The sequence below is a fragment of the Mirounga angustirostris genome, unplaced genomic scaffold, assembly GCF_029215605.1.
Source record: "Mirounga angustirostris isolate CCGP_5_RB_7025 unplaced genomic scaffold, mMirAng1.0.hap1 SCAF_2, whole genome shotgun sequence".
Taxonomy (NCBI): Eukaryota; Metazoa; Chordata; class Mammalia; order Carnivora; family Phocidae; genus Mirounga; species Mirounga angustirostris.
The window spans coordinates 56,525,551-56,544,789 of record NW_026991710.1 but is presented as its reverse complement, the minus strand read 5'-3'; the positions used below and the strand labels follow the sequence as shown (position 1 = coordinate 56,544,789).

General features: G+C 39.5%; 1 protein-coding gene across 1 annotated transcript in view; it reads right to left on the bottom strand.

Annotated features, from left to right (window-relative positions):
* Window positions 1–7,860: 7,860 nt before the first annotated feature.
* The window catches only part of DCK (deoxycytidine kinase), a 61,331-nt gene continuing 49,952 nt past the window's right edge, over window positions 7,861–19,239 (bottom strand). The window contains exon 8 of the transcript XR_010409415.1: window positions 7,861–7,879. The gene's annotated coding sequence lies outside the window, so the exon portion shown is untranslated. The remainder of the gene's footprint in view (window positions 7,880–19,239) is intronic.

Here is a 19,239-nt window from a genome sequence, read left to right as displayed (position 1 = left end):
TACTGAAATGTTTAACAGGTTTAATTTTTCAGGAGTGATACCAGGTCTCTTTAGATGCCAATCCAACAATTTACTTTTGTACAAAGTACACCTGCCGACCACTAACCTGGTAAATCTTACTCCGTAAGTTAGGAGACATTGTAGTCATCTAGTCATCTGTAGAATCCAGTGGTTCTCTATTAATGTAAAAATTCACTGCAATTAGAGATATAAAGGGAACAGAGTCCAACTGAAAGTGTAAATGGAAGCTGGGCAGAATCTAATTTAATTATCAGAGTTTGGAATTATTCCAAGACTCCACCTGCCATAAGGAAAGTACCCTGGGATCTTTAATGACCACAAGTGGTCAAGATTCCAGTTTTACAGCTCATCCAATTAACTGCCAAGCACATCTTCTGCTATGCCATTAAGTGACAGGGCTGGGGAATCTGTTCTGCTAATTAAGAGCTTGGGGCTTCATGTTAGTTTCCCAGAGGACTTTTCAGGGTATGTGGGTATGTGTACATGGCCTTGTAAACATGCACTTAATAAGAGATACTTCTATCATGGATAGTGAACAAGAGAGACTTCAGCCATTTCTTCTCCACTCAATTAGGGTTAGACAATCTCTACAGCACAAGTCAGACTAAGGTTGAAAAATGCTGGACTCTTGGGCAGTTTCCAGGGGCCACTCCTATTCTGCCTCTTCATTTTGGTCAAATGTAGAATATACAGATTGCTTTGCATAGTCCCACTTGCCCTCTGGAGGAATTCACCCTTGCTCTTTATAGCAGGTCCTATTTCAGGACCTTAATATACTCTTCAGGGTGAAACTTGGGTACAAAGATTCTCATTTTTTCATATTCTTACACTACAATGTGACTCTAACTTCCTCAATTTCCCTCTCTTTAAAGGAAGCAAAATCATACCTGCCCTTTCAAAAAGTGAAGTCTGAGAAATGACCATTAAATAGTTTTCCCAAAGTGAAAAATAGGAAAGCCTCTTCAAATAGCCTAGCTCAGTCATTCCTAGACCAGTTGCATTTGAGCCACTTTGAAATTTATTAAAAATAGAAATCCCCAGGTCCCACTCTAGAGCTACTGAATCAGAATGACCAAGGATGGGAGCAAGGTATTTGAATTTTCAACAAGCCTACAAGATCAGTCTGCTCATTTGAAAACCACTGGACTCTGACTTCCCTTGGAGGCAAAATAACAAAGGTCCTTTGTGTGATTCTGAAAAGAAAACCTGTCCATATATCACACACATTACACACAGTATCTTCCTCCTTTTTTCTGTGCTTATTTTCTTTGGTGCCCCTTGCATTGCTTCTATTTTAAATCCCATCATTTCAGTTATCAAGCTCAATTTCTTTCTTTCCAGGAAGCATTGTGTAAAATTACTTTGTGATCTTATTAAAATTGATGATAATTAACCTTGACGATATTTATTTTCACACTCAGATAATATGAGTAATCCATGAGAGACATTGAACTTTAGACACTAGGGAAGTTAAAATGCCTGTGACGCAAATAGAGGCATTAGAAAAAGATTATTGGACAATTTAAAACTAGCTGAATGCTACTTTTTCCTGTTACTGTAGCTGATGTTCCAACATAATCATTTGTTTTTAATTAGTGGGAAAGGAGATGTTTGAAGACACTGCAGAAATCTGGTACCGTAGCAGCCAGAGTAAAATGAAGATGGCCAAAACTTTCCAGTGCAATTGGGATTTTATTCATCTGTAAAATGAGATGGTTGCAGCGCAGGATCTCCTAACTCCCCTCTCACTCCAAATCACCAGCAGTCCATGACTGTGCGATATCCTTAAACAGAGTCCTCAGAAATTCAGCAAGAACATGAACATCTAAAATTAGCAAAGTCATCTGTTACTCATAGACCTGGAAGGGTTAAATGACTTTAATAAAGCAATCCAGGAATATTTGTAGGTCAAATAGGGTGACTAATTGCCCAGGTTTGCTCAGTACAAATGTGTTTACCAGGACACGGGACTTCAGAGTTAAAACCTGGACAGCTGTAGCCAAACCCTGACAGTTGGTCATCGTAAGGCCAGAGGTGGAGTTTATGAGATCTAAATGAAAATTTTTTACCTTATAAATGTAATTAAGCTTTTGACACACTGAGGGGTAAAGCTGGAGCTCCCCAGATTTGGGGCACATGGCTGGGATGTGACAAGTTACTTCTAATCTTCCGAGGTATCCCAACCATGATTAAAGTAAAAAATAGCATCTGAGCGAAAAAAAAAAATTTTTGTAAGCCTTATTGGAGCCTAAGGCAAAAGGTATGATCTAAATAATAAGCAACAGAGCACTTAGAAGGAATGTAGATAAACATATTTATTAGGGAGGGATCTGGGATTGTACTGTCCATAGTACTGACTTATACATAGCACTTCAAACTAAAGAACTTGTCAAGAAACAAATTATTTAAAACTACTCTAGTGCCATAAAAATAAAAATAAAAAAAGAGTCTAGTGCCTCCCCATTTGTTTTAGTTTTTGTTTTAAAGCTACAAACAAAATAGAAATTGACTTCTCTCTCTCAGGGGCAAACATGAACATTCTTAGCAATGGTACCTAGTTACCTGGCTCCCCAGCCTATATTTCTGCCCTCATATATGCCTGCTCATGGATTTAGGTAAGAACAAGGATCCATCCAGAGAACTTATAAAGATGAATTCATTAAAGTAAGGAATTATTTCCCTTCACGTTAAAGTTAACGTGAAAGATATCTTGAGATTAAAAATGTATAGTTGAGGAAAGAGGATCCCGGGAAGATGCTATTGTAGAAAGTACCAGGAATCTGTCTCCCCACCCAGACAACAATTACACTGGCAGAATCTGTCTGATATAACTATTTGGGAACTCTGGAGACTATTAAAGGCTTGCAACTTCCAGGGGAAGCCTTGGACTATAAAGTTGTGTTTACTATCAGTCAATTTCATCTGTTAGCACAGGAAATGAGAGACAAAAAAAACTATAAGGCATATAGAAAACAAATAGCAAAATAACAGAAGTCCCTCCTTATCAGTAATTACTTTAAATGTAAATAGACTAAATTCTCCAATCAAAAGACAGAGATTGGCAAAATGGAAAACACACACACACACACAATTCAACTATATGTTGTCTACAAGAAACTTACTTTAGATCCAAAGACACTAACAGGTTGAAAGTGAAAGGATGGAAAAAGACATTTGATGCAGACAGTAACCAAAGAGCAGGAGTGACTATACTAAATCAGACAAATAAACTTTAAGTCAAAAAAGGTTTTTAATATGTATATAGCTTTAGTTTTACAAGATGAAAAGAATTCTGCAGATAGATGATGGCAATGTTTACACAACACTATGAAGGTACTTAATATTACTGAACTGTACACTTAGTTAGGTTGGTAAATTTTATGCTACATGTATTTTTCAATAATAAAAAAACATTTTTTAAAGAAAAAAACATGTTTATGTTTTATACAATCTCCTGATTCAGGAAAAGACTTAGCTTTTTATGAGGTGGTGATTATGCTTGCAGAGACAATAAGATAACCTCTATTACGAATTATTAAAGCAAGGTAGAGAAAAGATACAATAGCTGGTCCCTAAATCCAAATGGATTCATTTCAACCCATTTCTTGACTGACTTCTCAGCCACATTTAACACAATTTATCACTTCTTCTTTTTATATGAATAAAATATCGAACTTCTAAATTTAAATCTAATATTGTAATAGTGTCCTGAGGCTTACTGAAGCCTGAGACAAAAGGAAATTCAGTAATCCTGATCTTGTCTTTTTTTTCTTAACAGTTTTTAGGTTTTTTTTTTTTTAAGATTTTATTTATTTATTCAAGAGAGAGTGAGAAAGAGAGAGAGAGAGCATGGTGGGGTGGGGTGCTGGGTCGGGGGAGGGGCGAGGGAGAGGGAGGAGCAGACTCCCTGCTGAGCAGGGAGCCCAACGTGGAGCTCCATCCCAGGACTCCAAGATGGTGACCTGAGCCGAAGGCAGATGCTTAACCAACTGAGCCACCCAGGCACCCCAATTCTGATCTTGTCTTTATTTAGAAGTTTGATGTTTTGCTCATCACGAATTTTTGCTTTAACTTAGGTTTTTTTTAAAAATACTGTGTTGGGTGCCTGGGTGGCTCAGTCAGTTGAGTGACTGTCTTCGGCTCGGGTCGTGATCCCTGGGTCCTGGGATGGAGTCCTGCATCGGGCTCCCTGCTCAGTGGGGAGCCTGCTTCTCCCTCTGCCTCTGTAGCTTCCCCTGCTTGTGCGTGCACGCTCTCTCTCTGTCAAATAAATAAAATAATAATAAAATAAAATAAATAATAAAATAAAATAAAATAAAATAAAATAAAATACTGTGTTAAAATGTTATTTATCTTAATTATGGGGGTTTTTGGCACTCCCTTAAATTTTGTGACCTGAGGCAAGTTCCAGCCCTGAAAGGACTCTCTTGGTGTCAACCGCTGTGGTATCACAGTTTGCTAATTTTTCTCCTCTCCGTCTGGCCTCTCCTCAATCTTCTTTGTAGCTCTTCCTCTGTCTGTCAACTAAATGTCAATGTTCGTTAGGGCTCTTTTTAAGTCTTCTCTCCTTTTTCTACACATACCACCTGGGTTATCTCAGCTACTTCCATATTCTATTGATTCTCAAACTGTTTCCAGCCACAGTATATAGATAATTTAACCCTAATCTAACCCCCAGGTCTCTGCCTTTGTGGTCAATTCCTGTTCCCATGATGCATTTCTGGAGACATACTTCCCACTTCCAATGAAGTACTTCCTCCTGCCAAAATTTGAATCTCTGTGCCCACCAAAACCCTCTCCCCACCTCCATCATGCCTGCCTCCTACCCTAGGGTACAGGAAGGGAGAGAAAGAACCAGATACCCTCCAGGTCCTCCATTTTATCCTTCCCATCACTTTATCCACCAGTTGCTCAACTATGTCAAAATATTTCTCAATTTCACAACTTCATACACACTGTCCTCTTCATCTGGCATATTTCCTTATTTTGCTAGCAAACTCCTACATATCCGTCAAGTTTCAGCCTACATATCCTTTCCAGGGAGACTTTCTCTGACCTCTAGATTATATTAGGTTCTCCTTCTCTGTGTACCTATAGGACTCTGTCCCTTCTCTTTCATACCCCTTATTGTACCTAGTTTCATTTTCTATCTTCTCCACTAGACCACAAAGTCCATGAGGGCAGAAGCCATACCCATCTTATTCATTATATATATCCAGCTCTAACACAGTGCCCAGGATTTCTCAGTTACTTAATAAGTAATTATGTAAGGGAAGGAGGGCAGTCAGTGAGAATAAAACACCATCCAAACAGAACCTGTGCAATCAATAAGCAAGTGAGCCAAGAGCAAAAGGCAGCCATTGCAAAGATCACAAAGTCCAGCCACTATTAGGAAGCAGCTAAATAAAGTCCCACTTTTTTTCCTAATCTTGGACACATATTTTTGCTAAATAACCAGGACTCCTTGCTCTAATGCTGTCTGTATAATAGGCAGAGCACAGTGCATTCGTTGGCTTGATTGTCCTGTGGCCTCTGAAATCTTGGCAGACCTCTGCAGGGCCATCTGGCCTTTAGCATCCCTCCTGAAACTCATTTCTGCTCTTCTGTGATCAAATGCTCTGCTGCCCATTGATCTTTCCCGGGATATAGGGGTTTTACTTGCTGTTTGCTGGTGATTACATCTCACCAAGAGTCATACAGAATAGCTTCACACAGCAGTAGGAAAGAAATTCAAGTTTTCTAGATCCCGAAAGCTCACTGTGAAGTTTGAAACCCTTTCTTAACATAGTTAGATTCATAAGGCTCTTCTGAAAAGATTATGCTGATCCAACAGAAAGCAATATTATACAATGTGTGAAACTAACACATATGGTCTTACTGGTCAACAATTTAAAATAAGTCCAATTCTCTAGGTTACAAAAACAAAGAAAAGCAAAAAAGGCCCTCAATTGCCTAAATTTTAGCCTGTCCATTGAAAACTGATGGAGTATATGTAGAATAAAAGTCAACAATTTCAAGCTAGGAAATGTAGGACTTGGCCCTGGTGACTTCATTGAAGACTGAAGGAGAAGAAAGAGACCTTTCTTATCCTGAAAGAATGAAGATTGTCATATGAACTGAACACATGCACAAAAATCCAGTTTCTTGTAATTACAAAAAAAAAGTGCAAAAAAAAAAAAAAAACTAGAAAGAGAAAATAGAGAGCTTCATTAACCTCACTGTGTGTGGTTAATACTCCCTATTAACATGTGGGGGATTTGTCAGAAAACACTCTCAGAGCTTCCCTTGACCACATATCCTTACATGTATTAAAGCCTGAGACACTTACATAGCTAATAAAACACACTAATAGATTAGCATCATCCATGAAAATACTGCAGCCTTAAATATTATAAAATGGTAGAGCTGAATGTAAATCCTCTTAAAAGTGTTTTTTTTCCTGTGTCACTATAAGCACAAGCCCTATTTATAATGTAGTGCCAAAAATAGACACACACTGCCTAGCGTTTGGAGAAAGAGCCTGCATGTGCCACTCCATGCTGCAAAGTCTCTTTACAATAAATGTGACTACTTTTCCAATCCATTTTTCCTAGGATCTCTCCCTCTGAGCATCAATATGCAAGCCGTGGATGCTTAGATGAAGACAGAAGGGGACAGCCGGGTAATACAAGACTTGAGTCTCTGACGGCCTCGCAAATTGCAAAGGATAAAACTCCCTTGCAGAAGGGCCACTGCATTTTATTACTGTGTCCCACTCTTGGCTTTTCTTATAAAGCCGTATCCTCATATTTTTCTTCCAGTTAGAAATTCATAAGGGAGGGCGCCTGGGTGGCTCAGTCATTGAGCGTCTGCCTTCGGCTCAGGTCGTGATCCCGGGGTCCTGGGATCGAGTCCCACATCGGGCTCCCTGCTCCATGGGGAGCCTGCTTCTCCCTCTCCCATTCCCCCTGCTTGTGTTACTGCTCTCGCTATCTCTCTCCCTGTCAAATAAATAAATAAAATCTTTAAAAAAAAAAAGAAAGAAAGAAATTCATAAGGGAAATCTGTGTACCGAAAGGTATAATGAGGGACACACTTTAGATCTTTTCCCCAAGATGACAGAGTTATCAGCCCCGGAGATTTTTTTTAACAGTCTGGCTGACGTTTTGGTGCCAACACCAACTGCTGGTTAAATCATCTAATCAGCCAGGATGAGTCCTTTTGTTCTCTTGCTTTTGTGACTTCATTTTTTTGAACACTTAAAGTTGCCAACAATTCCAAATGCTGTTTTATTACTTCTCTCCGATTTGTTTCCACGCAAAGATAAAAACTACTGTATCGAGATCAAATTATAATAGGATGCATAAATGACCCACTGTTGTAAGACCTACAAATAATAGATATCTCCCTATAATGGTTTGAAAAGGACATTTTTTATATCAAGCCACAGAAGGAAAAAATGCATCCTCATATTCTCACCTATATTCATCACCTCCTATATTCTCATCTCACAAGAATAACAATGATTTATTGACTATCCACCAGTACCACAAGAGGAGCTCTGGGAGTTTAAATTAGTAAAGCTAGACCTATGCAGTTTATCAATTCAGAACAAGGTCAGACATTTGCTTACAGACACAGAAAAGGCTTTTCTGTCCCTAACCACGACCCTGAGATTAGACCTGAGCTGAGATCAAGAGAAGGATGCTTAACTGACTGAGCCACCCAGGCACCCCAATTTTTTTAAGTAAAGATAGGACAAAGGTTAAAATGCAAAGCTGTTTTTTTTCCATATATGTATGACTTTCTGACTTACAACAGGTCAAGCATCGGTGTTGAGGTTTATAGCCGGAGGCAGTTATGAAGCAGGTATGGGTATCTGTAAGAAGAAAAATAACAATTATTTGATGAATCTCAAGTAATATAAAATTTTTCATTGAGAGTATAGTAACTCATGATACCTAAGTCAATCTAAGAATCTCTTCATTCCTTTTCTTGACCCTCTTTCAGGGTCTGTTCTTGGCATTCTATTTTTAGATTTCTGCACTCTTATTGCTGAGGTAATATGATGGGCAAATTTCCCTTCATTGACAAAATACTGAAAATCAATTATTTCTTTCTTGAAAATATATAGGAAATATGTCTAAGTAAAACTCTGCAGGAACTTCTATCTACTCCTAATCTCTTACTGAGATTTGAAATATATAAATACAAATATTCATTTTAGGATGTTAATCAAAATGAAAAAGTCCCTCTAAGAAAAATGTAGGAAAAATGAAATGCTATTGAAATATATAGAAATAAAAATGTATTGAATTTCATCAATCATAAGAATTTGAATTCTCTAAGAAAAATTCATACTTAAAATGAATTGAAGCATAGAAACTGTGGCCAGGGGGGCCTGGGTAGCTCAGTCAGTTGGGCATCTGGCTCTTGGTTTCTGCTCAGGTCATGATCTCAGGGTCCTGAGATAGAGCCCCATGTTGGGCTCCATGATCAGCAGGGAGTCTACTTAAGGATTCTTTCCCTCCTCCTCTGCCCCTCCCCCTGATCTCTCTCTTTCTTTCCCTCTCTCAAAAAAAAAAAAAAAAAGAAAGAAACTGTGGCCAGATTATCCTTATTTAACAGACTGCCCAATACTGTTTATATGTTTACATTATCTTGTATCCCTTAATGAAAATCATCTCTATATTGCCTTACCAAGTAGTTCTACATATAGTCCATATATAGTCCCCAAAGATTTACTAGTTATTGTACAAATGAAGTAAAAAAAAAAACTTCATGTTATCTTAATTGTTATTACAGACATTATTATATTCGAGAGAGGAAAGTCTTAGCATAATGCATGCAGTTTTTGAAAATGGGTACAAAGCAAGTATTAGGAGTCAGATCCTGACACAGACATGCCATATTTCCTAAAGCCCATACCTCTCTGTATTTTCTGTCCCTGTGAAAGAACTGAAATTTTTAGAATGCCCACCGAATAAAGAGAATAGGAATTCAGACTATGAGAATGCCATGACCCATTGCTGGCTGCTTGGAAGTTTGGGACAAAACCAACAGCCCACTTTATCCCCAGGATTACTGTATTACTCTTTAAAATATTTTCACATGAAGAGCCTTCTGTGTGAATTTTCCTTGTGTTCAACACCCCTATTTGGCACCATTTGTTTCCGTGTCTCTGGGTACAATCGTTATAGTCACTTGTCTTAGTAGAGCCATTTGAAATAACCAAACTCTGCATAACCCCTACTACTTATTTGAGACTTGGGACGATAAAACCACTCTGAAGAGTTTCCCATCCTACTTTAGCCTTAGCATTTTTCTGAGCAAAGAACAAACCTTACCTCTTTCAACAGCATTTGTGTGTGTTTGGATGAATAATGTCTTCAAGGAGGAGTAACATAACACAGGCTGTATGAGAATGAAGATGGAGTAACTGAAATCCCTCAAAGACAAAGTTTCCCTCTAAATCTGATGGCCCATCCCTACTTTTATTTGCATATATGCACGTTTGTTTTCTAATAAACATTTTCATTTAGAGGTGGGTTTACATAAGAGTTGAGTGCACGGAGGCCTCCAATAAGTTAAAGCATTTAAAGCATACATATGAAAAGACCATTTTAGATTATATTTAGTGTCATGGAATTATTGAAGTTACTTTATAGAATATATTTCAACACAGTATCTACATCCCTTTATTGATAATGCTCTTAAAAGATGTTAGGACAGGGGCACTTGGGTCATTCAGTCAGTTAAGCACCTGACTCTTGATTTCGGCTCAGGTCGTAATCTCAGGGTTCTGAGATAGTGGCCATACTGGTCTCCAAGCTGGGCATGGAGATGGAGCCTGCTCAAGATTCTCTCCCTCTCCCTCTGCCCCTCCCCCCAACACTACGCGTGCATCCTCTCTCTCTCAAAAAAAAAAAAAAAAAAAAGAAGATGTTAGGATATTGAACAACTCCCTTGAATTAATACAGAATTCTCAACACATCCAAAAGTCTATCTTCCTTTTGAAGCATAAGTTGCGGGTTCTTCCATATAAGCTTAAGATTAAAGATTTTTTTATTTTATTTATTTTTTTGACAGACAGAGAGATAGCGAAGAGCAGGATCACAAGCAGGGGGAATAGGAGAGGGAGAAGCAGGCTTTCTGCCAAGCACGGAGCCCGATGCGGGACTCGATCCCAGGACCCTGGGATCATGATCTGAGCCAAAGGCAGATGCTTAACGACTGAGCCACCAAGGCGCCCCTAGGTTTAAGATTATAAGAGCTTTTCAGTTACTCCCTCTGCATCCCTCCCTGAACACACACATAGACAGCTCTAGCCAAGAGACAGAGTAAATATCTATAGACCCCATTAACAAAATAAAGGTTATCTGCATTCAAGTAATCTAATAACCATTACTCATATTGAAGATGAACAGAATACTTACCCTAACCACTCACTACAAGCCTTATATGAATTATTTCATTTAATACCCAAAACAACTCTATAAGCTACTCATGATTTGAGGTTTAGAGAGTTTTTAGAGGTTAGAAAGAATTGCTAAAATCACACATGCTCCACTATCCCAGTTACAGCATCTATACCAATTTCATATAAACCCTTAGAGCAACTTAATTTTTTTATTTTTATTTTTTGCAAAAGATTTTATTTATTTATTTGAGAGAGAGTGAGAGAGAGCACAAACTGGGGGAGGGGTAGAGGGAGAAGGAGAAGCAGGCTCCCCACTGAGCAAGGACCCTGATGTAGGGCTGGATCCCAGGACCCTGAGATCATGACCTGAGCCAAAGGCAGATGCTTAACTGACTGAGCCACCAGGCGCCCAATATTTTTTTTAAGTAATCTCTATACCCAATGTGGGGCTCAAACTCACAACCCCAAGAATCAAGAGTCGCATGCTTTACTGACTAAGCCAGCTAGGCATTCCCCTGGGAGCATCTTTAAATCATCATTTCAGAGCTTATAACTTTGTACTCCTTTCTTGTCCATAAATTGACATGTCTTTCAATTCAGATATCAATTTACCTCCAACACTGGAGCCAAATAAGAAGACTTCTAGAACTAAGCCAATAATCAGAATCAGAAGTAATAATGAAATATTTTAGAGGTAATAAGGCAAAAGTTGGAAGAATGGGAAAGGGAGCTTCTTCTTCAAAGTAGCCATATGGCCTATCAACTGAGAGATGTATACATCCAGTTGTGATATATTCTCAAAGATAATCACTATAATAGTTAAAATAAATGAATTACATCTAATGTATCAATATGGAAAAAAATCTGAAAAATCTAGTTTGAAATCAAGTTGGATTATGTTATTTACTGAATAATATCATACATTTAATTATTTTTAAACCCATTAAATTATATTATGTATTGATATGGATACACACATATAAACAAAATGCTTAGAACACAGATGGGAAGGAAAAAATCTACTTCAGGAATGCTTACTTCTGGGGGATTTAGGGAGTTAGGGGCTATGGAGAAGTAAGTACAGGACCTTGACCATTTCTGTAACATTGTATTTGTTTTAAAATATCTGAAACAAAGCTGAGAACAGAACCCAGAGGGACCCAGGCATTCCAGCAGCATGTTAGAGCCCTGCACCTATGAATTAACAGCTGGCTCACAACTTAGGAACTTTGGGGCACAAGAACTCCCACCATTCCCCAAATTGATGGAAGAAACATTTTATTTTTCCTTCTCAAGAACAGAATTGGCCAAGATAATAGCAGGGATCCCAAGGCGGTGGTGGCAGCCAAGTCCCAGCTTACCAGGCTCAAAGGAGCTGCAACATCAGAGTTCCAACCAGATTAGCTCCAGGTGGAAGTTCTGGCTGTAGCAGAAGCAGTGCAGTTCAGCTCAGAAGAAAGCACCGTGTATCTAACTCATCGGGCTTTGAGGCTAACCAAGCCCGTTCTAGAACCCCTTGTCTTCACTGTAATGTACAGCAAGGAAGTATTCTTTTCCTCACTCTGCAGAAGCGTCATTGGCTGAGGTGCCTGGGAGAAGAGCCACAGCAAGGCGGGGACGGCGGCGTTGTGGCGTGCTGGCACCAACGAGGCGGCAGCAGCAAGCCTTCCACCGGGATCTGCAGCCAGACTGCAGTAGCAACAGCAGGGTTCTAGTTGGGGCGGCTTTGGCAACCCAGCTTGGGAAGCCCCGTCGCGAGCTGTAGCCCGGACTCCGCGTGAACAGATGAAAAGCATCTTGTGGGGGAATTTCCACAAGTACATGGAGGAGGAGAATTCCACAGGAACCCTAACGGGTTGGTTGGGGGGCGCAATCGAGATGTGAATGCTTTGTGCTCCCAGGGCGGGAAGTGCTGAGATGCTCAAGTCACCCTAACCAGCTGCTGCAAAAGACAGCATGTCTGTGAAAGGCTTTTGTGCTTCAGAGGGGGGAGAAAAACCGTAATAATATAAAACACAAGTTTGAATTAGAGTATTCTGCCCAGTGTTTTTGCATCCCTCTAAGATATGGAATCTTCTAAGAGGATTTTTGATTAGGCAAGGGATTGGAAGGGGGAGGGGAGCGAGGGAGAAACTGCAAAGGATCAAATATATCCACTTAAGAATTTGTCATGGTGACAATCTCTTAATTATACACAGTGAGAAACAGGTAATACTGGAGCCTGTTTTAAATGGAACTTTGTGTAAAAGCTGGAATGTCGTCTGAAGCCTGAGCTAAAAGATGAGCGATGAGCATCCTTGCAGCAGGGCCAACTAACTATATTAAATCCAGCTGAGATGACGAGGAGCGGAGCAGTAACAGTGACCACAGAGACAGCCTCCCATCTAAAAACGTCCCCTAATTCACCTCCGAACACTTAAAAGCCACGACGCAATGTATAAAGCATTTGAATACATAAAGGAAGGAAATAATCCAGTGAGAAAGACCGGGGTGGTGGAAACACGGGAGACGATGCTGATGGCCACTCAGAAAGGGAAGACGATCATCGTTTTCCATGTGCCCCGTGTTGCAAAGCATGTTAGCTGGGTGGTTTGTTGAAAGTGTAAATACGCTTACTTACCCAGCCCTTTGCCCATATCAGGAATCATGCTGTCTTCTCTGAGAGGTCCCCCTCTGGCTAAGTGGTCCCATCTGTTGATGACTGAGAGAGCAGCAAAGACAGAGCACACCCTGACCCCAGCGGGCCCAGCCTCCCGAAAAGGGCATATGGGACACACGTGGGCTGTCCCCACCTTCCTGAGTCTTGCACAGGTATAAACACACAAGCGTCACAGCAAAGGATCACACGGGGACCAGGAGAGACGCAAGCATGCTGCAGTCCTGCTGTCAAGGTAACAAGTACCTTCGATTCCTGGCAACAGGATCCTTCCGGACCTGCTGTCAGAGAAACTAAGGGATTAGCCAGACTTCTCCCACTGGGAAGGTCACTGCCATCCAGAGGGCCAATCAATATGCTAATCCCCCCAGAGAGGGCCAACGTTGGCATCACATAGGAAGGAGCGCTGATCATCAGCATTTATATGTTGTGGGGGACACAGCCCCACAGTCCTCACACTTCACACCTCCTTACTGATTCCCATGAAGACTTAGAGAGTCTATCTCCAGATAATGCCATATGATGACTTCTTGGCAGCCTTACCTCTGTGGAATATGATCCACATGCAAATCACATAATCTTTTTGGTGAAATTTTAATCCTATCATCTTAGAACTTGAAGGTTCAACAATAGTTGGAGATCATTCTGACTACAGATTTTTTTAATGAAATAGCATACCTGAAATTCAAAACACAAAAAGACATATCCCTTCCCTTCATTATAGGTATCCTAACACATGGCAGGTGTCTCATGTTTCCCCTGCCTCAACCAAGTAAGAGGCTTGCAATAGGAATGCCTAAACATTTCAACACCCCAAATGCCCCCTCTCCTCCCCAGGAGCTATCTCATAAGCAATGACGGTCACAATTCTCTCAGCTACCAAACAACAAACACTGTTTTGCTGCTTTCCTGGTTGCCTATGATGACTGCCAAGCCCTTGAGACTCTCACCCTTGCCATAGAAAGGTTGAAGTTGTTGAAAAATACACATTGTGTCACAGCTCCGCCAAAGTAGGGAATAACTTTTCATAATCTCAGTTTTAAAGTGTTATACAATCCCAAAGCAGCAAGGCTTTTGTTCTTCCAATGTTCCAGAGGTTTTCATGAAAATATTCCTTTGAGGGGGTGCCCGGGTGGCTCAGTCGTTAAGCTTCTGCCTTCGGCTCAGGTCATGATCCCAGGGTCCTGGGATCGAGCCCCGCATCGGGCTCCCTGCTTGGCGGGAAGCCTGCTTCTCCCTCTCCCCCTCCCCCTACTTGTGTTCCCTCTCTCGCTGTGTCTCTCTCTGTCAAGTAAATAAATAAAATCTTTAAAAAAAAAAAAAGAAAAGAAAATATTCCTTTGAGATTTTACTTATAGGCTCTCCCTAGCACTCAGACAAGGATCCATGGAAACTGGACAGAGCATGAGCTGAATGAAGACTGCCTCGATGTGGTGCCCCAAAATTACCCCTTCCCACCAACTCCAGGCTGCCTATAGCTCTTATTCCTTTCTGATGAGTCACTGCTAAGCAGGCTGCTCAGGTTGCTATGCAGGTGGACTCCTAGAGGCCTTGTGAATTCAGGGGATCCCAAGACAAAGACCTCCCAGAATGGCTAAACCTAAGAAAAACACAGTTAAGGTGCAAGTTGAAATCTCCCTAATTTATTTACAACCATGGACATCATTCTATCAAGGAAAATGACTCTTCCTCACAAGGGAGGACAAAACTATCATTAAATGAGGGAGAAGGCACTCCATTAGGCAAGAGCAAAGATCTTACATGTGTCCATATTTATACACCAGAGAGAGAGGACTAGAGTGTACTGAGGAAAAACCAGAGTCAGAAAGCTCATCACTTGAAACATTCTTCTTCCCTTCAGGGACCTCTCTACTAAAAATCAAGGTTTTTTTATTGTCAGACACAGAATCAACGAGTTGTCTGACATTCATCACTCTTAAGCAGTTTCCCCAGCTGTGAATATCAAGGAATGTTAACTTTGGAGAATCTGGTGAATGCTACACATCTTCCTCCCCGCCCCCCCCCCCCCCGCCCCCAGAAAAATAAACACAAACAGTTCCAACAAAATTTTGCATGCAATTTGGAATGGAGAAGGTTCACAAACCTCCTTAAAATCCAGGTTAGGCACCCCTGAGCTAGATGGTTTCTCAGATTTCTTCCAACTCCACAGTGAGTTCACAGAAGCTCTGGTTAAACTTGACAAATTAAACACTCTTGTTTTTCTTTACTCCCTCCTAAAAGCTCACAAGAAAAAAGACAACAACAGAAAAATAATAGGAGAGGAAGAGATGGTAACAAAATAACTGGAGGTAGAAGGCTCCTGGACAAGTGAAACTGATTTGGCTGAGCAGAGATTTAAGTAGCCGCCCAGAACTCAGCTCATCACCCAGAACATTGCAAAATTGAAGGCTCTGCTACCTGTGAAAGGAAACCTGAAAAGTGAAGTCAATGAAGTTTTATTGTCTCACACAGGCTCTACCAAAGCCCAGGAATTAATTTTGCATTCTTTTTCTTAAAGGAAAGCCCCTAAATGGTACAAGTTTATGCCCCACTAATCTTCCTGTAGTGTGGCTGAAACAGAAAGATTGAGTCTTTATTAGAAAGTTAGAGCCCAAGATGACCATCCTCAACCCATGTCATCAGGGGCCTCCTTGGCTGAAGACTGATTTACTAACTTGAGATATTAAAACAGCTGCGTCTCAGCTATGCCCAGGGATGAGGGATTAAATGAAAATCTACATGCTGAACTGTGGAACCCAGGACCCTTCCCTCAATTCAGCTTCCAGAATGCTGACAGTAAGTTGTCTCTGCGGGAGGTTGGAGGATTCTTCTCTAAAGAAACTACAGCAGTTCGCATTTCTGAGTTCCCTAACAGAACAGCTGGGTCCCTGTACAACTACTATATAGTAAAACCAACCAGAATATAAACCTGCAGAGACTCTCATCATGTTCTCTGTAATTCTCTTCTAAATATGAGTCAACAGTCAAGAATCACCAAACATTTAAGGACCATCTCCAACATGAAAGACAGGCTAAAACATACAAAAGGGCGGGGGGGGGGGTGCGGTGCCTGGATGGTACAGTTGGCTGAGGGGCCAACTCTTGGTTTCGGCTCAGGTCATGATCTCAGGGTCGTGAGATGTTCAGAGTCTGCTTAAGACTCTCTCTCCCCTTGCCGCTCCCTGCCCGCCCCGCGCTCTTTCTCTCCCTCTAAAATAAATAAATAAATAAATCTTTAAAAAAAAATACAAACGGGTTAAAAAAACAAGACAAAACAAATAATGTGGAAATAGTTGATGCAAAGTACAGAATAAAAAAAACTTTTAACTATAATTAACCTCAGAGAGATAAAGACAGGTTATTACATACAAGTTATCTTAGATTTAAAAATTATCTTAGGGGCGCCTGGCTGGCTCAGTTGATTAAGCATCTGACTCTTGATTTTGGCTCAGGTCATGATCTTGGGGTCCTGAGATTGAGCCCCACATCAGGCCCTGTACTCAGCATGGAGTCTGCTTGAAGCTTTTCTCCCTCTGCCCCTCCTCTCACCCTTTCTCTAAAATAAATATAGATACTGAGAAAAAATATCTTAAACACTCACAAAACATGAAAGTACCCTGAGAAGTTAAATTGCTAAAATTTTGAAAACCCTCAACCGAAGTTTTAGAAGATGAAGTTGAACAAAATCTCCCAGTAAGTAGAACAAAAGGATAAAGAAACATTTAGACAGAGTGAAAGTAAGTGTGGTAGGTAAATTCTAAGATGATCCCCAAGATTCCCACTGCCTCGTAGACGGGCCCTGTATAATCCCCTCCCCTTGGGTGAGTAGAATTTGTGAATATAATGCCAATTTCCCTACTTCTTGCCAACACTTGTTATCTGTCTTTTTGATTATAGGTATCTTAATAGGTAAAAAGTATTACCTCAGTGGGGTTTTGATTTGCATTTCCCTGATAGCTAATGATATTATGCATCTTTTTATGTGCTTATTAGCCATTTGTACGTTTCTTTGCAGAGATGTATATTCAGATGTTTTGTCCATTTTTTAAATTCTTTAAGTTCTTTATGTATTCTAAATACAAATCCCTTATCAGAGAAATGATTTGCACAAATTTCCTCCAATTCTTTGGGTTATCTTTCACTTTCTTAATGGCATCCTTTGAAGCAGTCTTTGTAAGTTTTTATTTAAATTCCAGTTAGTTTACAGTGTTATATTAGTTTCAGGTGTACAATATAGTGATTCAACACATACACACAATACCCAGTGATCATCACAAGTGCACTCCTTAATCCCTATCTCATTGTAGTTTTGATCTGTATTTCCCTGATGATGAGTGATGTTGAGCATCTTTTTATATGTCTGCTGGCCATCTGGATGTCTTCTTTGGAAAAATGTCTATTCGTGTTTTCTGCCCATTTTTAATTTGGATTATTTGTTTTTTGGGTGTTGAGTTTTATAAATTCTTTATATATTTTAAATACTAACCCTTTATCAGATGTCATTTGCAAATATCTTCTCCCATTCCATTTTTAATTTTGATGATGTCCAAAGTATCTATTTTTTTCTTGCACTGATTAATTTTTTAACATCATTCCAACTCTTACTTGACATGCAAGATATTTTCCTTGAGTCTTTCCTGGATTCCACTACATGATGCTCCCGTCAAACAAACTCATCCTAGCTTGATTGATAATTCTCTTCTGGGGTGAACTCTACCACTTCCCCATAATCTTGTATAGATTTCTGAGCAACTCCTTATACTTACTGATTGATACAGTTCTCTTCTGAAGTAGGCTGTAAGCAACTTGAGGGTAGAACCCTATTGTTCATTCAACTTTGTATTCTTAAATACAAAAACAAACAATGAACAAACAAAACTGGCACATAGTGGGCATTCAGTAATGTCTGATAACAAAATGAAAAATAAGTGAATAAATGCATGCTAACTGCACAAAGATGGTCTGATGCATTTTGAGGGCCCACAATGTGTTGGTTAACTTCCAGAACCCCTTTATAGGACCACGGTTCTCCTATATCCAAATCTTTTCTCATGCTCTTTTCTACATAGAATACATCCTTTTTTCCTTATAGTTCTAGTTTCTTATAGAATCTTATTTTTCTTATCAAGATTTTCCAAATAATGGGATGAAAAAGACCTATTCTATCTGAACATGCATTTTCCTGGGACACATACTTAGTTAACATAAATACATTTGTACTGATTTTTCTAAATAATGCATATTTAGTCATTAGATATATTTGCAGGATAGTAATTCTTTTGTCTGTTATTGTATAGAAAACTCTTAATTATCTATTTTTGTTGGAAGAAACCAAGGAAGTGCAGTAGGAGAATAAAATAAGAGGAACATGATCCATAGCAAATCTTGCTTTCAAATTCTTAGGCATCATTAAGCTGAACAGATACTAACAAAACCATCTGCTATAAAGCCCATTTTTTCTTATTTACATTTTTCCCCTATATTGCCTATAACCAAATTTTCTCAACCAAAACATTTATCCTCTTTAACTCAGGGAAAGTATAAAAACAAACATGAGCAAAATAGTTCGAGCAAGTAGCTTGTTCATTAGGATGGATAATTAAGAGTTGAATATATATCTTATTTTGGTCCTTATCTTTGTCTACCTAACAGAGTATGATGAGTAGAAAAACACAGAAACCAAAATTAAAAGTATATACTCTGAAAAGTCCAGGAGCAAATTTCATTAACCAACTTCATACAAAACCTTCACATATACCCTAAATTATATTTAATTTGTTTAAGTTCACTTTTATAAAATATTCTATAAAAATAAATAACTACTAAGGCTGAATGACAAATATATTCCCATGTGCCACAGAAGAATTAAGTATATTACAGGGGGAAAACCTATACATTGAAGGGCCAAGGATTAAAGCAGATTCTTTTATTCATTCAACCAATATTTATCAAGCATCAGCATCATTTTCCAGATACCATTCTAAGCACTGAGAACATGGGGGCAAACAAAACAAATCCCTGCCCTTGTGGAGCTTACATTCTAGTGGAAGGAGACAGACTATAAACAAATATATAATTTGACAGGTGGGATAGAAAGAATAAGCAAACATAAAGCAGTCAAAGGGAACAGTGAGAAAAAAACAGGAAGAAGGGGATGCTACTA